The sequence below is a fragment of the Mustela nigripes genome, chromosome 3 (genome assembly GCF_022355385.1).
Source record: "Mustela nigripes isolate SB6536 chromosome 3, MUSNIG.SB6536, whole genome shotgun sequence".
Lineage (NCBI taxonomy): Eukaryota > Metazoa > Chordata > Mammalia > Carnivora > Mustelidae > Mustela > Mustela nigripes.
The window spans coordinates 113,559,874-113,582,995 of NC_081559.1; the positions used below are offsets into that span (position 1 = coordinate 113,559,874).

At 42.7% G+C, this 23,122-nt stretch overlaps 1 long non-coding RNA gene across 1 annotated transcript in view; it reads right to left on the bottom strand.

The window, feature by feature from the left end:
• Positions 1-23,122, bottom strand: part of LOC132013992 (uncharacterized) — a 62,644-nt gene that overhangs the window by 37,795 nt on the left and 1,727 nt on the right. The window contains exon 2 of the long non-coding RNA XR_009403180.1: positions 5,341-5,436. This is a non-coding gene — a long non-coding RNA (uncharacterized LOC132013992). The remainder of the gene's footprint in view (positions 1-5,340; positions 5,437-23,122) is intronic.

A 23,122-nucleotide genomic window follows, 5' to 3' on the forward strand; every position in this document is an offset into this window, starting at 1 on the left:
TTTACGGCATGTAAATTATATCTCAGTAAAGCTACTTTAAAACAAAAAAAAAGTTTCTTCAAGACCTCAAAAATAGGGGCGCCTGGGTGGCTTAGTCAGTTAAGTGTCTTGCCTTCAGCTCTGGTCATGATCCCAGGATCCTGGGTCCGAGTCCCGTATCAGGTTCCCTGCTCAGTGGGGAGCCTGCTTCTCCCTCTACCTCTGCTTCTCCCCCTGCTTGTGCTCTCTCTCTCTCTCAAATTAAAAAAAAATTTTAAAAAACTTAAAAAAAAAAGACCTGGGGCACCTGGGTGGCTCAGTGGGTTAAAGCCTCTGCCTTCAGCTCTAGTCATGATCCCAGCGTCCTGGGATCGAGCCCAGCATCGGGCTCTCTGCTCAGCAGGGAGCCTGCTTCCTCCTCTCTCTCTGCCTGCCTCTCTGTCTACTTGCAATCTCTGTCAAATAAATAAATAAAATCTTAAAAAAAAAAAAAAGACCTCAATAAGACTCACCTGACTTCACCATGCCAAATTCAGTGACACACAGCAATGTCTAACCTCTAAGGGAAAGATTAACCTAAAATTTTTATACACAGTCAAAATGTCTATTCAAATACAAAAGCAACAGGCAGACTGCTGAAAAAGGCACACAAGAGAGAAATCTAGCTAAACAAGAAAGATTGAAACTAAAGAATATGACACCAGAGAAGTGAAGGTAAAAGAATTAGAAGTGAAAATTCAATCAACTTAAATATAGAACCAAGATAAAACAATAGGGAAAACACAGTTTGAATAGAATGTAAATGTTATAAACAAAGAAAGAAAATTGAGTCCTTTCTTTCAGAGATGAGGAGAAAAATATTAAACTACTTTCCTCTTCCCTTCTTTCTGCCTTTTGAGTTTGTTCTCTATATACATGTTTAGTTTTGTTTTTTAACATAGTCAGTATGGCTTTAATTTACATTGTTCTATGGGAACGAACAACTCCAAAACCTCAGTGGCTCAACAGTACAAGTTTATTCCTTGCTCAGGTCACATATCTAATACTGGTTGTCCCAGGGTTCTGCACTACACACTCACCTTGTGACCTAGACTGACAGAGCTTCACCATCTTGGAGCTGCAGCCCTGAAAATACCTGGCCCTCACGTCAACACACTAGGGGAAAGACTGCTGGACGGTGATCACTGGGCAATAAAAGGCTTCAGTCCAGAGGCAAGACTTGTCACCTTGACTAGCTCCTCTGACTCACAGCCCATTGCCCTGTCTTATCTACAAAGGGACAAAAAATGTAAAGTCCAGTGTTCCTGGCAGCAAAGGAACTGGATATGGGCAAGCTCTTAAAGGATCAACCTCAGCACAGGATGTGGCTCTGGGCCAGTCAAATTTGCCTTCCTTGGATTTGAAGTACATTTCTAAGATGTTAAAGGGTCCTAAATGATAGAGAGTCTTCTGTCTCTAGTCATTTTGAAATAGACCTCCCTTCCTAGGGTCCTAAAGCCAGGAGCACTGTGTCTGGGGATTAGCTTCAGGATCTTATACTGGTCAGTGACACCCTTGCTGTCCTCACAGGACCTGTGGTAAGTTTCAATTTTGACTGTGGTTTTCCTGTGTGTCTGTAGCCAAACTGTTTCACCAGGTCTCCAAAGATGTCCATGTTTTTCCATAAATTATTTATTTCCCTACAGAAGCCAAAGTGGATTTTTGTCATTTGAAACTGAAAACCCTTCCTGATTGTGGACTGCTATGCATATAGCAATCAGGACAATCACGTGACTGGGAAACCTGCCCATTTTCATTTACTTGTTCTGTGCTTATGGATGAGACTTATGATAGAAAAGCTGTATTTATGGGTTCGGCATAAAGGAATTTACTCCCATTCCCCAAGTGGGGCTATTCCTACCAGAATTACCCTTGTTAGATTGGTCTTTTTTTTTTTTTAAGATTTTATTTACTTATTTGACAGAGAAAGAACACAAGCAGGGGTAGCAGCAGGCAGAGGAAGAGGGAGAAGCAGACTCCCTACTGAGTAAGGAGTCCAATGTGGGGCTTGATCCCTGGACCCTGGGATCATGACCTGAGCCAAAGGCAGCTGCTCAACTGACTGAGCCACCCAGGAGCCCCTTGTTTGGCCTTTTGGAGACGTTTATTTCCCTTAAGAGTAAGAACAAAAGAAATAATGTATCCTATCAACTATGATAGGACATTCTTTCTCAAAAGAATTCTCTTCTCATCCCACTTCTTTCTCAAAACTGAGAACTTTGGATATTTTTAAAAGATATTTTATTTATTTATTATAAAGAGAGAGCACAAGCAGATGGGGGAGGGGCCAAAGGAGAAGGGGAAACAGATACCCCACTGAGCAGGAAGCCCAATGAGATGACACAGGTCTCCATCCCAGGACCCTGAGATCATGACCTGAGCCAAAGACAGATAATCAATCAAGTGGATCACACAGGTGCCCCCTTTGGATTTTTTTTCATCAGTAATTGAACACTACCTGTAGCTCTACCAGCACTTTAGGGTGAGAGATAGAAATAATTTCTCAAGTACTAAACTGAAGCTAACTGCCAACTCCATTTTGTGAAGAAAAGTATGGTGTCAAGCAACTTCCAGCTACAAAAAGGACACATAAAACCCACAGACCAGGAGGGAATATTTCTAAATCATATATCTGACTTGTATCCAGAGTATATAAAGAATATTTATAACCCAATAATAAAAAGGATTACCCTATTAAAACATGGACAAAGAATTTGATTTTTATATTGCTATATATCTATTATACACATACACACACACACACATATCAAGGACATATACATTAAAAGATATTAGGAGGGGCGCCTGGGTGGCTCAGTGGGTTAAGCCTCTACCTTCGGCTCAGGTCATGATCCCAGGGTCCTGGGATGGAGAACCTGCATGGGGCTCTCTGCTCAGCAGGGAGCCTTCTTCCCCCGCCTCTCTGCCTGCCTCTCTGCCTACTATGATCTCTGTCGAATAAATAATAAATAAAATCTTTTTTAAAAAATAAAAATAAAAGATATTAGGAAAATGCAAATCAAAGTCACAATGAGATGGCACATCACACCCAGTAGGATGGCTACAATTATAAAGAGGAACAATAACAAGTATTGTCAGAGATGTGGAGTAACTGGAACACTCTTCCATGGCTGGTGGGAATGGAGGGTGGTGTGGCCAATCTGGAAAACAGTCTGGTGGTTCCTCCTAATGTTAAAGCTAGAGTTACCACATAATCCAGCCAAACCACTGTTCAGTTGACAACCAAGAGAAATGAAATACTTGTCCACAAAATATACTTGTACCCAAATGCTATAGCAGCATTATTCACAGTAGCCAAGAAGCGGAAACACTTTGAATGTCCGTCAACCAGAGAAAGGATAAATACAATGCACTCTATCCACATTGTGGATTGTTATTCTGCAATAAAAAGAGATGGAGAACTGATACATGTTACAACAGGGAGGGACATCGAAAACATGATCCCCAGTGAAAGAAGCCAGTCACAAAGGCCTCATGTTACATCACTGCATTTGTATGAACTGCCCAAAAGAGGAAATCCATAGAGATAGAAAGTAGCTTAGTGGTCACCAGGGCCTGGGGGCAGAGGCCCTGGTGAGAAGGAGCTGCTAACCAGTATGGGTTTTCTTTTTGGAGTGATGAAAATGTTCTAAAATCAATTGTGGCGGTCATACAACTCTGAACCACTGAATTGTATACTTTTCTAAAAGATTTTATTTTTAAGCAATCTCTATATCCAACTTAGGGTTTTCAAACTTACAACCCAAAGATCAAGAGTCACAGGCTGTATGGACTGAGCCAGACAGGTATCCCATGAATTGTATACTTTATTTTGTTTATTTATTTATTTATTTATTTATTTATTTTTTTAGAGAGAGCGAGACAGAGAATGAGTGCACCGGAGGTGGGGGGGCGGAGGGAGAGAATTTTTTTTAAGATTTTATTTATTTATTTCACAGAGTGAGAGATAGAGAGCACAAGCAGGGGGAAGGAGAAGCAGGCTCCCCACTGAGCAGGGTGCCCCATGAAGGGCTGTATCCTAGGACCCTGGGATCGTAACCTGAGCTGAAGGCAGAGGCTTTAACACACTGAGCCACCCAGGCGCCTCCAGAAATTTTTTTAAAGATTTTATTTATTTATTTGAGAGAGAAAGAATGAGAGAGAGAGAGAGAAAACACGAGAAGGGGAGGGCCAGAGGGAGAAGCAGACTCCCTGCCAAGCAGAGAGCCCAATGCGGAAATCTATCCCTGGACTCCGGAATCATGACCTGAGCTGAAGGCAGATACTTAACCAACTGAGCCACCCAGGTGCCCCCAGAAACTTTTTTTTTTTTTTTAAGATTTTATTTATTTATTTGTCAGAGAGAGAGAGCGAGCACAGGCAGACAGAATGGCAGGCAGAGGCAGAGAGAGAAGCAGGCTCCCTGCCGAGCAAGGAGCCCGATGTGGGACTCGATCCCAGGACGCTGGGATCATGACCTGAGCTGAAGGCAGCTGCTTAACCAACTGAGCCACCCAGGCGTCCCCCCCAGAAACTTTTTTTGAGGCTTGAATAAGTTTGTTATTCTCATTTTCAGCTTTTGAAAGTGATTATGTTGGAAGAAAGGAGATCAGCTTCTTGCCACTAAGAGTGAGTTAGAGTTTTGCCTTGGGGGATAACTGATTAGTTTGGGCCTAAGCCATATGTGGTGCCTGGGTGGCTCAGTCATTAAGTGTCTCAGGTCATGATGTGGGATCAAGCCCCACAACAGGCTCCCTGCAGCAGGCTCCCTGCTCGGTGGGAAGCCTGCTTCTCCCTCTTCCACTCCCTCTGCCCCTCCTTGCTGTGTCTCTGTCAAATAAATAAATAAATAAATAAACCTTTCATATATATATATATATTTTTTTTTTTTTTTTTTTTTTTTCCCAGTGCTTGACACCCTTCCCTTGTTCTCCCTCACCTTGTCCAAGGAGCATCTTCCAAAGACCAAAGTGAGAGCTTAATCATGTTTCCCTACCATCATGTCCAGGATGTGGGTAGAGGAAGGACCTCGAAAACCCTTTTCACTGAAGCCCTGGGACCTAAAGCATTATAGAGAACACTGAAAGGAATAAATGACTCTAGACATTGGCCAAAAAATCAAGGATTTCCTTGCTTGTCCCTCCACCCGTTCCTTTCTCCATAGGGCTTCCCCTGGAGGACTGCATCTCAGAATGAGCCAATGCCCTTCAGTGTAACAAGTCTCTCATCTGGAAAGTTCATGTGGTCAAGATAACTAGCACTGGATAGAAGTTGCTGCTTTTTAGGAAAGACAGCTTCTAATACATGGTCGTAAGCACCCACCTGGGGTCTGAGGTCTGGGTGGTGCCCTGGATGGGGCTGGCAACTCTTCAGCAGGATGGCTAGGTCACTCTAATTTTAGGGCCTCAATATCCTTGTCTGTAAAATAAAAAGTTTGGATTGAATAATTTCTAACTCTTGGATTACAGTTTCTTTCATTTATTTATTTATTTGACAGAGTGAGAGACCACAAGCAGGGGGAGTGGCAGGCAGAGGGAGAAGCACACTCCCCACTAAGGAGGGACCCAGAAGCAGACTCAATCCCAGGACCCAGAGATTATGACCTGAGCCAAAGGCAGACCGTTAACCCACTGAGCCAGCCAGGCACCCCCATACTAGTAATATATAATCTTATCTTATGAAAGGGCAAATGCTTTCAAGGCAGCATTGGCCAATAGGTCCCTAAGAGTGAGCTTCCCACTAACGTGAAGAATCCACGTTTGTCCCCGCCAACTTTCAGGTGAGTGTCTGGAAGGAAAGAAAATGTAGGTCTTCCTGACCTATATCTCCCTCTGCTCCGCATAAGAAACTACTGTTCAGAGGTGTGTGTATCCTTCCCATCTTCTTTTCCACAGAGTGACATGCAGACAGAAAGGCATGTTCAGAGACCAATCACAGTGATTTTAGGTCGTTGGCCTTTTCATTTCACAATTCCTTAGAGAGTTTTCTTTTTCTTTTTTTAAAAGATTATTTATTCATTTTAGAGAGTGAGTGTCCCTACCCCCACGCATGCACACATGCGTGGGGGTAGGGACAGAGGGAGAGGGAGAGAAGTAGACTCCCTGCTGAATGTGGAACCCTACCTGGGACCCCATCCCACAACCCTGAGATCACCACCCCAGCAGAAATCAAGAACCCAGTGGAAATCAAGAGCCTGGCTCTCAACTAACTGGGTCGCCCAGTCTCCCCTAGAGAGTTTTCTTTATTGGCCGTAGAGCTCCACCAGGCAATTTTTCCCAGATGCAAGGTTTTTTGTTTGGTTGGTTTTTTAACTTTTTTAAAGATGTTATTTATTTGACACAGAGAGACACAGCGAGAGAGGGAACACAAGCAGGGGGAGAGAGAGAGGGAGAAGCAGGCTTCCCAAAGATTTGGAAGCCCAATGCAGGGCTCAATCCCAGGACTAGCCAAAGGCAGACGCTTAACTGACTGAGCCACCCAGACGCCCCAAGGTTTTTTAACTTTTTATTATTATTTTTAAATAATCGCTACCCTAACATGGGGTTTGAATTCATGAACCTGAGATCAAGAGTCACATGCTCTACTGACTGAGCCAGCCAGGCACAGCCCAGCTGCATGTTTTTATTTCATGAACTCACTTATATATCCTTCCTAATGATGAAATTAGTAGCAAACATTCTCTTTTCTGTCATTAAAAAAAAAAAAATGCTACATATCCTTGCATTCGTGTTTATGTGCACATATGCCTGATACCTAGAAACAGGGCTGTGACAAAAGGCAGCTCCCCAGATGCTGACCGTTGCTATGTATCCTTCCAGTCTGTTTTCCAGGCTGTGGCATGAAGATAGAGAAGCATACAGAGAAATATATGCGTACATAAAAATATATCCCAGTGTCTGTATTGTAAAAAAGTGAGACTGAGGGCGCCTGGGTGGCTCAGTGGGTTGAGCCGCTGCCTTCGGCTCAGGTCATGATCTCAGGGTCCTGGGATCGAGTCCCGCATCGGGCTCTCTGCTCAGCAGGGAGCCTGCTTCCTCCTCTCTCTCTCTGCCTGCCTCTCTGCCTACTTATGATCTCTCTGTGTCGAACAAATAAATAAATAAATCTTTAAAAAAAAAAAAAGTGAGACTGAGGTTGGATTTTGGATTTTGACAGGTGCTGCCAAGTCACTTTCCCAAAGGCTATATCACACAGTCCCTGCCTCTCCACACTCCCTTATACTGGAAAGTGTTGATAATGTTTACATTTTACCAGCCTAATGATAGAAACATGTTCTTTTTTAAAAAATATTTTATTTATTTATTTGAGAGAGAAAGAGAGCATGAGAAGGGAGAGGGTCAGAGGGAGAAGCAGACTCCCTGCTGGGTGGGGAGCCCCATGCGGGACTCTATCCCAGGACTCCAGGATCATGACCTGAGGAGAAGGAAGTCACACAACTGACTGAGCCACCCAGGCACCCTGACAGAAACATGTTCTAACTTACAATTTCCTAATTGCCAGTAGGACTGATGGTTTCAGTTTATGTTTATTAGCCATTTGCCTTCCTTACACTATGCATTGCCTATTTATTATGGTCGACTTCTCTTTGTTTTTGGTTTTTTGGGGTTTTTTTTCTCTTTCTTATCAATTTGCAATTAGACTATCACCATCGTGGATATTAGCCTTTTGATTATCACTCAGTTTCCCGTTAGCCTGGTTTTCCTAACAATTTTGCTACTACTTCCCTTTTGTTCACCATCATATTAGCAACCCTTTACCTTGATGTTATCATCTCATTTCAAAAAAAAACAAAACAAAACAAACACTGAGCTCCTAATTTGCTCTCTTTTAAATATTCAGTTCTTGGGGCACCGGTGTGGCTCAGTGGGTTAAAGCCTCTGCCTTTGGCTTGGATCATGATCTCGAGGTCCTGGGATGGAGCCCCACATCGGGCTCTCTACACAGCGGGAGTCAGCTTCCTCCTCTCTCTCTGCCTGCCTCTCTGCCTGCTTGTGATCTCTCTGTCAAATAAGTAAATAAATAAATCTTTAAAAAAAATTAAGTTCTCGGGGCGCCTGGGTGGCTCAGTGGGTTAAGCCTCTGCCTTTCAGCTCAGGTCATGGTCTCAGGGTCCTGGGATCGAGCCCCACATCGGGCTCTCTGCTATGCGGTGAGCCTGCTTCCCCCTCTCTCTGCCTGCCTCTCTGCCTACTTGTGATCTCTCCTCTCTCTCTGTCAAATAAATAAATAAAATCTTTTAAAAAAAAATTAAGTTCTCTTATTCCTGGATATGAAATATTCATGCAAGTCAGCAAGGACCTTGAGGTTAGCCAAACAAGTGTTTCCCCCAAAAACATTCAGGAACAATTACTCTGAACCTAGCTCGTACACAGCAGCGCAAAGCCACTCCTTCTGAGCACCTTTCTTTCCCCCTCTCTGTGCAGGAAGCACACATTTGTTCAGGTGGCTTGTCCACAGGCTCCCCTGTGTTCAAAGAGTAGGTCCACAGAGGCAGAATGCAGGTATTCACTCCAATGTCACTTTATCTAAAGCACATTTGTCTGGCTCTCGGCTTTAGATGCATCTACTTATTCTTGATGTCTGATGTCTATATTCTATGAGTGTATGTTAAGGATCCTGTATATCTAGAAAACTATACTGTGTGGCCTTTTAGCCTTTGCAGGGCCAACATGACAGGAGAGAGAATAGGGACTGCAGGAGGTGATGTCCCTTCTCCCTTCTGATGGGTAAGTAAATATTGGGACATATTATTGAGGCTATGCCTGATGTCATATCTGGGTTATAGCAGGGTCGGAGTAGGTGGTAGCAATCATTACCATGCATGTTAATATAATTTTAAAATCACGTTTCCACAAGTACTTAGTTGTACGGATTTATCTCCTAAAGTACAGCTAAGAGGCATCTTAATCTGCACTGATATCATTTCCTGCTGAGTTTCCTGAAATGTCCAGGCTGAGATGTAGGCACAAGATGCCAGGATTGGCTCTTGTAGGCAGTTAGTAGACAGGAAAAGCTTCCATAAAACATAAAATTGCCATTAGCTTAATTTTTTTAAGGTCACTCAGGAAGGCTGTATTTGGCACCACTGGCTTGGCTCGGCCATTACCAGCAATAAGCTTAATGTGAACACATGGCAGCTGGAACTGCAAATGTTTTCCTTGAAGGTAAGTTGGGAATAGCGTTTCTTGGAAAGTTTAACTTTTTAGAGCAACACTGGAAGTTTTCATCTATAGACACTTAAGGGTTAATGGCCACTGGAGAACCTGTATTTAAAGCTGCCTGCTGATTCTCCTGCCTGTCTGAGATTCAAACTGCAGGAGGGTGGGGTCGGGGTCTCAGGCACAGCACAGCTTCCTGGTCCTCTGCATCACTCTTAGCTTTCACTGAGCTCTGCGGTACATACAGGTAGTGTAGGGACAGGGCCTTTGCGTATGACGCCGTTTAATCTTGGCAACTCACCTTTTGGGCAGTTAGGAAGCTGAGCCTCGGAGAGGTTAAGGGACCTGCTCAGGAGGTGGAAGAGCGAAACATGAACCCCACATCTCTGCATGTTTTTCCTTGTACTCTTCTGCTCTCTCGGTGGAGGTGGCAGACTGCTGATCTTTCTTTCCTCTCCCAGTTTGGTCATTTCCATGTTCAGGCTTTCACCTAATGAGCTGATAAGAGCTGGAAAATAACTAATGAATGCAGCCTGCCTGCCAAAAACAGGCGCCTTACATCTGAGGTCTCTTAATCCTCACAGTTCTAAGAGGTAAAACTTTGAACTTTTTATTTGAATACTGTCATTGATTTTTTTTTTTGAAGTAGAAATACATACAGAAAAGTACACAAATCCTAAGTATCCAGCCTAATAGGGTTTCACAAAATGTGTCCTTCTGTGTGATCATTGTGGGATTACTAAAAATAAATAAATAAACTTCAAATCAGAATCCTTTTTCTTTTTAAAGATTTTATTTATTTATTTGACAGAGAGATCACAAGTAGGCAGAGAGGCAGGCAGAGATAGAGGGGGAAGCAGGCTCCCTGCTGAGCAGAGAGCCCTATGTGGGGCTCAATCCCAGCACCCTGGGATCACGACCTGAGCTGAAGGCAGAGGCTTTAACCCACTGAGCCACCTAGGCACCCCTCAAATCAGAATCTTTAGTAAAGGCCCCATAACTTTTACTAGAATACCCTAGATGCCCCCATTGCAAGGCAGGTCAGTAATACTTATTTTAATACCTTTTTTTTTAATATTTTATTTATTTATTTATTTGACAGACAGAGATCACCAGTAGACAGAGAGGCAGGCAGAGAGAGAGAAAGGAGGAAGCAGGCTCCCTGTGGAGCAGAGAGCCCGATGCGGGGCTTGATCCCAGGACCCTGAGATCACGACCCGAGCTGAAGGCAGAGGCTTCAACCCACTGAGCCACCCAGGTGCCCCTTAATACTTATTTTAAGTAAACATTCTTTCAGCAGGTGACGAGTTCCTAATATGCACCAGATGCACGGAGTGTGCTTGCCTGGCTAGGCTCCTTTCCCGCATATGCCTCCTTTTGGAGCCAGAGAAAGTGCCTGCCTGTCATTATGGTTCTAGATCAACTCTCAGATTTTCTCTGCCGCCAACAGGATATCCAACAACTCAACTCAACTCGGTTCTGACGCTAAGTACTCAGAGTTAGCGGCAGACCCCACAGGTTTAAGGATTCACTGCCACAGAACTAACCCCACTGCAGACGCCAACTGCAAGTCCTGGCCACCCATACTTCTGTTGGAGCAGCTACAGACCCCCCTCCTAAGCTTCTGTGCTTGGCTAGAATGACTCACAGAACTTTCCTTATGTTTACTAGTTTATTATAAAGGATACAATTCAAGAACAGCCTAAAGGTGTTTGGAACTAATATGGAGCACCCACACCTCCAAGCACACCTCCTTCCCAGCACCTCACTATGTTCATAGATCAGGAAGCTTCCAGAACCTGCTGCTTAGAGACTTTTATAGGGATCTCATCACATAGGTATGATTGGTTAAATTATTGGCCAATGGTGATCAAATTCAATCTCCAGCCCCTCTCCCTGCCCCAGAGGTGGAGAGCTCTAAATTCCAACCATCTCATCATGCAGTTGTTTCCCCTGGCAACCAACTGCATCCTGAAGCCATCCTTGGCCTCCAAGAGCCACCTCATTAGCATAAACTCAGGTACGGACAGGCTGACTGGGTGGTTCAGTTGGTTAAGTGTCTGCCTTTGGCTAAGGTCCCTTATATTATGTGTTTTTTACCACAGTTATAAAATATCTAATTGTGAGGACAGTCCTGGCACACATGAAATAAATGAAAGCAAAGGAAGATAATGGCTAATTAAGTACTAAACTGTGAAGTGCTATTGGAGCTTAGAGAATGGAGATGCAATATTAGTTTGATTATTGGAACAGGTTTGAAAGAAAGGTAAAAACTGAATTCAACCTCGAAAGAAGACAGTGGCAACAATACAGAAACCAGTATATTATTAGAGAAATTAAAGTGAAAAAATAAGGTACCTTTTTTACAACCTAAGACAAAGAAGTTTCAGTGAGGAATTAATGAACTGATAAACAAGCACATGCTGAGGCTTATCTTCAATCCTCCCTCTCATCTCCGTTTGTTCCTGCTGCTGTAACAGAACCCCACCGACCAAGGGGCTTTAGCAACACATGCTGACTCCTCACAGCTTTGGAGGCTGGGAGCCCAAGATCAAGGCACCAACAGATTGATGTCTAGTAAGGGTTCATTTCCTGGCTCATAAACAGCTGTCTTCTCGCTATGTCCTCACGTGGGAGAAGGGGTGAGGAAGCCCTGTGAAGTCCCTTTTAGAAGGGCACTGATCCCATTCATGGGGACTCCACCCTCATAACCTGATTACCTCCCAAAGGCCTCACCTCCTCATACCATCACACTGAGGGTTAGGTTTCAACATACGAATTTTGAGGGGGACACAAACATTCAATCTATGGCACTTCTGTGGTTATAAAGGAATTCATGTAGTGTGTATTTTTAAAAAGCACTTCCTTTACAGTTATTCGAAAGGCATTTAGTTAGGATATCTTGGGGCACGTTCTTTTTTCTGCCGAGGTTCCTGAAATATCTCACAAAAAGTGTCATTTTGTAATGAGAATTTGGCAGAAATTTTCTGCTGGAGTAGTTGAAGTCTATGGGCCTTAATTATAAAGTTGGCTAATATAGCTCATTATAACACAGTAGTTTGGATGTAGGAGCCAGTACTAAGTCTCACATGGATAAAGGGGAGTGCTTTTCAGCCCAGCTGATTTGTGGCTTCCTTGCGCTTTATTCTGGCCCCATCTCCTCAACATCTCACTCTTCTTGCTAAGAGCCTGGATCAGATCAGGTGACATGTCACGTGAGGGCACAATGGCCAGCCCCTCAGATAGACAGGAACAACAGCCAGGTCCTCAGAGCCTGCCACTTCTTTGGTATATGCGAATAGAAATGCTGAGCTGGTGATGAAGAACCAGTTTTCTTGAAGCTGCTGAAACAATATTCATGCCTCCTCTCCAGTGAGCTCTGTTTGGAATGTGAGAAACTATAACCTCTCTTAGCTGGGGACCTGTCCCCACTACTTCCTTCCCCCACTGGCTTCCAGGGAAGGGAGGAAGCATGACACATTGCTGTGTATTACCTGTATTTTGTGAGCTTTCTCTTTAGAGGAAAAAGAATGTTTTGTTTTGTTTTGTTTTTTTAAATTCTCGTTCTACTGCTAGAACTAAAAAGTTACTCCTTAATGATACTGACACGAAAGAGGGTTAGAAAAATGGGCAGCTGCTTGAACAAAAACCTTCTGACTTATTTAGGGATCTTCCATTTTTGTCGAGATGGAAGATGGGGCTTAGGTAACACAGGATCATTTTTCTCAAATATACTCCTCCTTCCTTTAGACTCTGGGAGTTTACCAACTCCCTCATTCAGAGTAGAGGCATCTTGTCTCCTGTTATTTGAATTGTTCCAAGGACTCTTTGTAGCTTTGTAGTTTGTTCTTTTTTTTTTTTTTTTTTTTTTTTTTTTTTTTGACGGAGAGGTCACAAGTAGACGGAGAGGCAGGCAGAGAGAGAGAGAAGCAGGCTCCCTGCTGAGCAGAGAGCCCGACATGGGACTCCATCCCAGGACCCCGAGATCATGACCCGAGCCGAAGGCAGCAGCTCAACCCACTGAGCCACCCAGGCGCCCCCTAGTTTGTTCTTTTAATAGAAGATGTAATTTATCACATGAGTCTGGGGTAGTTTTACCTTCAGGCATGGACTCTTTCAGAGGTTCAAACAATATACCCAGTGTGGTTCCTTTCCAGCTGCTCCAGGTCATGTGCTACACGGTAGCAAGACAGCAGTCAGCAGTGCCAGGAGAAACAGGAGCTATGACTTGCTCAGAAACTGTCTGGCCTGAACTGGGTCATGCGGTCATGCTTGAGCCATTCACTGGGATGGGGAGGACAAGAGATGCCAGGCCTGGATCCTGTCCATGCAGGGGAGAGTGAAGCAGAGCTGATCTAAGCAAAGGCTGGAAAGCAGTGGATGTGTGCTCCTTGGGCACCTCACCGCACGCACCCACCAGCTCCTGCTCAGGCGGGTGTGTTTACCAATAATTAGTTCGTTTTTACTGCTGAGTAGTATTTCATGGTGTGGACCTATCACAGTTTCTTTCACCATTCACCCATTGAACAAGGTCTGAGCTGTTCGTAGTTTCAGTCTAGTATGAATACAGTGGTTATGGGCAATTTTGTAAAGGTTCTCATGAAGACTTAAGTTTTCGTTTCGCTAGGAGAAATGTCCAGTGGTGTAATTGTTAGGGTGTAGGGTTAAGAAACTGCAAAACTGGGGTGAAAAGGTGGCGCAGTCAGTTAAGTGTCTGCCTTCAGCTCAGGTCATGATCCCAGAGTCCTGGTATCAAGCATCAGGCTCCCCGCTCAACCGAGAGCCTGCTTCTCTCTCTCCCTCTGCTACCCCCCCTGTTTGTGCTCTCTCTCTCTCTCTCTGTCAAATGAATAGATAAATTATCTTAAAAAAAAAAAAAACAAGAAAGAAAGAAACTGCCAAACTATTTCCAAAGTGGTCGTACAATTTTACATTCCTGTGAGCAATGTATGAGCCATCCCATTTTCTCTGCATCCTCGCCAGCATTTTGCATGCCCACTACTTTTTATTTCAGCTGTTCTCGTAGGTGTGTAAGAGATCTCAGTGTGGTCTTAACGTGTCTAATGAAAGTGACATTGAGCATCTTTTCCTGTGCTTGTTTTCCTTCCATATATCCTCTTCAGTGAAATGTTTATTCGCGCATTTTCCCTATATTCTAATTGGATTGTTTGTTTCTTACCATTAAGTTTGAGAGTTCCTTATATATTCTAGAAATGAGCTGTTTATCAAATATGTGGTCTGCAAATATTTTCTCCCAGTCTGCAGCTTATACTTTTACCCTTTTAGGAGGACCTTTCGGGCGCCTGGGTGGCTCAGTGGGTTAAGCCACTGCCTTCGGCTCAGGTCATGATCTCAGGGTCCTGGGATCGAGTCCTGCATTGGGCTCTCTGCTCAGCAGGGAGCCTGCTTCTCTCTCTCTCTGCCTGCCTCTCCATCTACTTGTGATTTCTCTCTGTCAAATAAATAAATAAAATCTTAAAAAAAAAAAAGAGGACCTTTCATAGAGAAAAGGTTTTTATGAAGTCCAATTGATTGATTTTTTTTTTCTTTTGGATAGTGTTTTTGGTGTCATATCCACAAATTATTCAACAAGCCCAGGTCCTGAAGGTCTTCCGCTGTTTTCTTCTAAATGTTCTATAGTTTTACACTTTACTTTAAAATCTATGATCCATTTTGAGTCAATTTTTGTAAAAGGGGTTAAGCCAAGGTATTTGGTTTTTTTGTCCATGGATGTCTAGTTACTCCAACACCATGTGTTTGAAAAGACTCTCTTTTCATCCATCAAATTGCTTTTTTATCTTTGTCATAAACCAGTTGGTTGGTCTTATGTAAGCAATCATTTTGTTCTTTATTCTGGGAACTACATGTTTGTCCCTAAGCCAATACAGCAGTTCTGATTACTATACCCATATAAGGAAACCAAAATATCAGGTAGAGTGAGTCTTCCTACTTTTCTTTTTTTTTTCTCAAAATTCTTTGAGATATTCTAATTCCTGTTTTTTACTATGAGAACTTCAGAATAAGCTTTTCTATGTTTACCAAAATCCTTGGTAGAATTTTGGTAGGAATTGCATTGTATCTATCTATATATATCGATCAATTTGGACAGAACCAATATCTTTGTTGAGTCTTCCAATCCATGAACACAGTATGTCCTTTCATTTTTTTTTTACCTTTTTAAATTTTCTTTCAACAACATTTTGCAGTTTTCTTTATTATGCCCTTACATATTTTGTTGGATTTATACCCAAGTGTAAGTGAAGGAGATGTTCTGCTCCCCTCCCCATCCTGGGCCCTGCTTGCCCTTTCTCCCTGCATTCCCCTTCCTACAGCTTTGTGTGGTTTTGAAGAAAGAAGATCCCTAGTTTGGTATGTCTGGGCTCTGCCAGGGTCCTAAGGCTTTAAAGCTTAGGAACTCAGTTTCTACAGAAGTTAAGATCTCTGCCTTGAGGGCCACCTGGGTGGCTCAGTGGGTTAAAGCCTCTGCCTTCGGCTCAGGTCATGATCCCAGGGCACTGGGATCGAGCCTCACATCAGGCTTTCCACTCAGCGGGGAGGCTGCTTCTCCCTCTCTCTCTGCCTGCCTCTCTGCCTGCTTGTGATTTCTGTCTGTCAAATAAATAAATAAATAATCTTAAAAAAAACAATCTCTGCCCTGAGAAGTAAGAAAATATTCACAGCATGGGTAGCCTTCGAAATTGCTCTGCTATTCACCAGACACATTTGTGGCCAGTGCTGTAGCTACATGGCACGTCACACTTTGACATGTTCATCATACTAGCTGCAGAGCTTCAGCCGGACAGCCTTCATGATCTGGTCAGTAGGGAGGGACGGTGGGGTCAGTGATCAATGATTCCTGATGCTTTCCAGCATATCCAGCCTCTTTTCCTTTGCATTGGTGTCACCCTCACCACTTCATCTTTTCCATTGCTTCATTATATGTTCAGTGACTTCCAATCAACATGGTTACTTTTTGTTGTTCCTGAGCAAGCCCCAAGCAAATTGTAATCTTCTTCAGCACAAATTAGTATCTGTGCTTGTGCTTGTAGCTTCTCACCAGCTCCTGCTTTCTGGGTCCCATATCTTGCCTTTCCTTTTTTAATTTTTGGGGTTTTCCTTCTTTTCTTTTTTCATTACTTTTTCTCCTTTCCTGCTGTGGTGAGATGTTGTTTATTTAGTCTCATTGTTCCTCCATCTCTGCACATAAAGGTCTCTACTAGAACACTGCAGAGGAAAACGATGGTTGTCTTGAATTGCTCTTGTGTTTCCATCTCTGAGAAATGTAAAGTCACTATATGCAGAAAGGCCTTCGGGTACCTGGGTGGCTCAGTCAGTTAAGTGACCTACTCTTTTTTTTTTTTTATAAATATATATATACATATATATGTATATATACATATATATGTATATATACATATATATGTATATATATATATTTTATTTATTTGACAGGCAGAGATCACAAGTAGGCAGAGAGGCAGGCAGAGAAGAGAGAGGAGGAAGCAGGCTCCCCGCTGAGCAGAGAGCCCGACGTGGGGCTCAATCCCAGGACCCTGGGATCATGACCTGAGCCGAAGGCAGAGGCTTTAACCACTGAGCCACCCAGGTGCCCCAAGTGACCTACTCTTGATTTTGCTCAGGTCATGATCTCAGGGTCTTCAGCTCGAGCCCCAGGTCAGGCTCCACACTGAACATGGAGCCTGCTAAAGATTCTCTCTCTCCCTCTTCCTCTGCCCTGCTTGTGCTCTATTTCTCTCTCTCTTAAAAAAAAAAACAAAAAAAAAAAAAAAAAAAAAAAACCCTTGTACCATTTATAAGGTACTAACTCTTGGAATGTGTCCCACTGACCTCAGAGAGGGCTAAGAAGGAAAAGTAGATCTGACCTCAGGCTCTTTCCTTCCCTTGGTGTATATCGAGTTGCTGCAGCTTTAGGAGGTTTAAGAGCTAGAAGTTCAGGAGCTCCACAAGTCCTAAGGTGCTAGACAATTCAGGGAGGATGACAGCTTTCAGCATTCTTGGGAGAAGGCCCAGAACTTCTAAGTTTTTAACCAGGACCCAAAGAAGTTGCAACTGGCATATTCCTGGGGTGGGGGCGATGGGGGAATTGGGGGAAGGATTTTTATTTTGGTGAAAACTTTAAAATAAAAATTTTATTTTGGTGATGGCTACACTGGTAGTTACCAGGTTACCACGCCAAGCCTGCCCTTCTCAATTACACTCCAGTGATGCTTGGTCTGGCTGTCTGCAAACCACATTTCCCAGAACTCCTTGCCACCTGATTTCCTTTTTCGGCTCTGCTGACAGGAAGTGCTGGTGAGACCCTGGAAGGTGGGAGAAGGCGAGCATCTCTTCCTGTTTGCAGCTACTGTGGTCCTCCTCCAGTAACTGCAGGAAGTTCCAGCTCCCCACTACTTTGGTTCTCTGAGAACCAGCCCAAGGGCACCCCACAAATGTTCAAGGACCAGGCACACAGTACCATTTTAAGAGGTTCGTTCAATCCAGCACCAGCCTCTGGGGGCCTATCCTTGAAGGTCCTACATTCTGGTGATGCTAAATCTTCCCTAGTATTCTCTAACCCCTAAAGGTGATAGCTACTTCTTAATTTTGCTAATTTTGGGATCACTTCAACATCTACTTCATACCCTTAGACTGTATAACCAACTCCTTGTATTAAATGCCTTTTGTTTGAAATGCCTAGTGTGATTTCTCGTTCCTGGACCCTAATTGGTATAGTACTTGGTACCAGGATTAGGAGTTATCCCCCACCTCCCAGAACACACATGACTTTCTAATGCATCTAAAGTACTTGCCATCTCCTGCTCATCATGTCCACTCAGCAAGATGTCACCAATGTAATGGATAAGTGTGATGTTCTGTGGAATGCCAGGAAGATTAAGTTCTCTGCAGGCAAGTTTACGGTGAAGAGAAGGATAGGTGACATAACCCTGAGGCTAGACAAGTGAAGACATATTCCTATCTTTGAAATACCTCTTTCCTGACTGGAGCCTGATGGATATAGTAGCCATTTATAACTATTGCAATTTGAGGATGAACCACACAGGGTTCCAAAAAACATGAGATCTTGTAGAAAGTCTTAAATCTCTAGACTCAGAGAAGGAAATAAGATTTTTTTTTTTTTTTTTTTTTTTACTGCTGGATAAACACGTTGTGGCATATTCATTCAGTATGTATTGAATGACATAGTACCCAATGCAGCAAAGAAAAGGAATGAATTATGCCTGTACCCAAGCAGAGAGATGCATTTCTGTGACATAATGTTGAGAAAAAGAACCCAGACAAAAAGAATACATACTATATGAGTCTGTTTCTATGATATCCAAAACAAAACTATCTCTGGTGATATAAGTCAAAATAATGGCTATCTTCTGCACAGGGACTAGTACCCTGGTGAAGGCACTTTAAACAAGGGAGCCTGTGAGTTGCTTGAAATATCTACATCTTAATTTGGATGGATTTGTACATTCTAGGGGCACCTAGGTGACTCAGTTGGTTAAGTGTTTGCCTTCAGGAGACACCTGGGTGGCTCAGATGGTTGGGCGTCTGTCTTCTGTTCAGGTCAAGATATCCAGGTCCTGGGATCAAGCCCTGCTCAGCCTCCTGACTCAGTGGGGAGTCTGTTTCTCCTTCTCCCTCTGCCTGCTCCTCCCCCAGCTTGTGCACTCTCTGTCTCTCTCTCTCTCTCTCAAATAATAAACAAAATCTTTAAAAACAAAAGAAAAAAAAAGCTTCTGCCCTCAGCTCAGGTCATAATCCAGTGTCCTGGGCTCCTGCCACGTTGGGCTCCCTGCTCAGCGAGAGGCCTGTTTCTTCCTCTCCTCCCTACTCATGCTCTCTCTCAGTATCTGTCTCTCTCTCCCAGATAAAAAAGATTTGTGCATTCTACATGTGTATGTTATCTCAGTAAAAAAGTAATATTAAATTCTCAGCACAGACTAGATATTAAGAGTCTTTATAAAATAAATAGATGTGTGAGTTGCGCTTTCCAACTTGGTTTCATTTATTTTACCAGTAATAGCTAGAAGTTTAGAAACTTCTTGATGTTAAATTGTGTACCCAAGGGACATAAAGTCTTAAAATACATTTTTTCAGAGTAATGTGGTTTAACTCTACCACAGAGAAAATACCATGGGTCTTACCAGTTTGTCAAGAAATACTATCAGAAATATTTCATACTGGGGCGCCTGGGTGGCTCAGTGCGTTAAAGCCTCTGCCTTCGGCTCAGGTCATGATCTCAGGGTTCTGGGATCGAGTCCCACATCGGGCTCTCTGCTCAGCAGCGAGCCTGCTTCCTCCTCTCTCTCTCTCTGCCTTCCTCTCTGCCTACTTGTGATCTCTCTCTGTCAAATAAATAAATAAAATCTTTTTTAAAAAGAGAGAAAAATATTTCATACTGTCAGAAACGTATTTCGTATTTCTGAAACACTCAACCCATGTAGACATTGGTATATACAGATAAATATTTATTTATTTCTTTATTTGAGAGAGAGCACATGCATGCATGCGAGCAGGGGAAGGGGCAGAGTGAGAGAATCTTTAAGCAGAATCCCCACTGAGGATGGAGCCCAAAACAGACCTGGGGCTCAATTCTATGACCAATGAGATCAAGACCTGAGCTAAAATCAAGTCAGATGGTCAATCCACTGAGTCACTCCTGCAATTCAGTAAACATTTATTTTAATCAAGTTAGAATTTATCCTCTCTTATAAGTACCCAACTGGACATACCCTGTGGAGGGTACACAAGAGGCAGGCACCATCTCTGAAGCAGATTACAGTCTCTGTGTGCTTGCTTTTTGTGGAGGCCAGAGCACAGATTCAGTCTCTGCATCTCCTCCTAAGACCGGACCCATGTCAGCGTGGAAAGTGGGACAGATGAAATCTGTGTTACCCATTGAAATCTCTTGCAAAAACTTATTTCATTACTATGGGTTGACAAATGCCTTTAGTGCATCTGCATTGCTCATCCAAGGTACAAATCCAAAAGAATGGGTATGTCTGTTGTACAGGTCAATTTCATGTTTATCACAACACCCTGATACCAATAAGTTTCACAGTTATTGAGCATCTTTGACATGCTAATCCTATAATAGCTTCATATTTGTAAACTTATTTAAATTAAATAATCACCCTGAATTGTTATGCTTTAACTTGCTCTAGGTTCACAAGTATTCAGTGTCAGTGCTGGAATTTGAACAGCCTAATTCCAAAGTGCACGCTCTTCATCATTACCATATATAATTTTTTAGATACAGCCACTTTGGAAAACAGTGTGGAGATTCAAAATTGAGCTACCCTATGACCCGGCAATTACACTACTGGGTATTTACCCCAAAGATACAGATGTAGTGAAAAGAAGGGCCAGCTGTACCCCAGTGTTAATAGCAGCAATGGCCACAATCACCAAACTGTGGAAAGAGCCCAGATGCCCTTCAACAGATGAATGGATAAAGAAGATATGGTTCATATATACAATGGAATATTACTCAGCCATCGGAAAGGATGAATACCCAACTTTTGTTTCAACATGGACAGGACTGGAGGAGATTATGCCAAGTGAAATAAATCAAGCAGAGTAATCATATGTAATCATCTCATACGGTTTCAGTTATTTGTGGAACATAAGGAATAACATGGAGGACATTAGGAGAAGGAAAGGTAAAGTGAAGGGGGTGGAAATCAGAGGAGGAGATGAAGCATGAGAGAGTGTGGACTCTGAGAAACAAACTGAGGGTTTTAGAGGGGAGGTCAGTGGGGGGATGGGTGAGCCTGCTGGTGGGTATTAAGGAAGGCATGGATTGCACTGGGTGTTATACGTAAACAATGAATCTTGGAACACTACATCAAAAACTAATGATGTATGGTGACTAACATAACACAATAAAAAATTAAAAAATAAATTGAGATATAATTAACATAATACTGTGTAAATTTAACATGTACAATCTGTTGATTTGATACACTTATATACTGCAATATGAGTATCACTACAGACTTAGCTAACACTTCTATCATGTCACACAATTATCATTTCTTTTATGTGGTTGGAACAATTAAGATCTAGTCTCTTACATTACCATATATTCTTAACCATTCAATGCAAGAAATGATGGGAAGCTGTGCATCTGGAAGCAGATGATTGGAGCTATTTTGATAAGATTAGTGCAGTTATATCATAGCATATTGAGATGACATTTCAGGATCATGCAGAGGGCTGGAGCCACAGTTCCCTTCCCCAATAACATTACATTCCTATTACTTGCTGGCTTTCTTCTCTACTTATTCGGGTCACAAATAATGAGTGCATGACTCCCATGTACCACGTTTCTCTATTTTGTGTAGGAAATGAGAAAATAAGTAAGACAGCCTCTTCTGTATTTCTGGCATATATTGCCCTCTGTTTCTTCCTCCTGTTCATAATTTCATTCTGCATACTTTTGCTTTAGTTCAAACTGTTGCTTACGGATGGGAGGTGACCTCAAAGTGACTTTGTAAAAGTCCAGACTCTTTGCCTTTTGGCATCAGTTAACAATGGCCACAGCATCTGGATCCTACTTCTCAGTAAAATGCCTCTTCTGACAGCTCAGTGCAAGGTTTGTTTTTGTTTTAATTTGGGAGTGTTTCAAGTCTAACTTGTTCCATCATTTACTTCCTGACAGCTTGATAACCAGGGAGCAATAACTCCCTTATCTGTGGGCTGTTTAATGATGCTATACTAGAGTCCTAGGAGCAATAGACTTAGGCCCTTTCCAGATGCCATATTTTAAGACTTTCAGCTGGAAAAAACTTCACTATGTGAAATTTATTTGGATTATTTTAAGTCAGGATTTCGTCTTATTTAAAAACAGCAGCGGGCGCCTGGGTGGCTCGGTGGGTTGAGCCACTGCCTTTGGCTCAGGTCGTGATCTCGGGGTCCTGGGATCGAGTCCGGCGTCGGGCTCTCTGCTTAGCAGGGAGCCTGCTTCCTCCTCTCTCTCTCTGCCTGCCTCTCTGCCTACTTGTCATCTCTCTCTGTCAAATGGATAAATAAAATCTTTAAAAAATAAATAAATAAAAATAAAAATAAAAAAATAAAAACAGCAGCAACAACAACAACAACAACAAACGGACCTCTGGCTTGCTGTTCTCCTGTATTTCTGGCTGCAGGCCATATGATATCTAATTTGCAGGTTTGTAGGCAGACAGAGGTTAGAAACAGGCAAACGTGGCCTCACCAGCAGATAAGTGTGTCAAGACTGTGACAGGAGTTGTGAAGACCGCTATAGAAATAGCTTTTTTTTTTTTAAAGTCGCCTCCTGTTCTCCAAAGCATAGCTGTCTGTTCCTTTCTCTGTTGTCCTTCACCAGGTTCTCTTTGGGAGCTTAGGTCCAAGAGACACCAATCGAATACTCAGTTTCCTCAGTTTTTGTTGCCTACAGGTAATTATGCTAGAAGTCTGTAGTAGTAGATCTGATTATGCTTGAGTACATTATGCATTCTAGAGCAGAAGGTTTTTGCTGGAAAGCTTCACTGTCAGATACGATTTGCATTTTTTACTAGATACTTTTCTTTGCTCCTTGAGGACAAACATGTTAAGAACTCCTTTGTGCATAAACAGAATAGCAAAACACAAAACGGTCTATCTGTGGGCTTGAGTCTTTGTTAACAAGATTGGCAATGCTTTAAAACAGGGCAGGGCCTGTACAGTTTGCGTTTGGAATGGTGAGGGTGTGGGAGCAGGGTGGAAACAAGACTTAGTGCAACTCCATCTGTAATTAACAAAAATGTCAAGTCCTCAAATCAAATAGCAAGTATTGGAAATTGAAGCTATTACTCTTAGTTTTCTTTTTTTTAATGTTTTATATTGGTCTTTTTGAGACCCTTGCCCTGCTAATGCTGAGCAATGTTACTGGGCCTATTGAAATCCTGCCCTGTGGGTAATTGCATCGA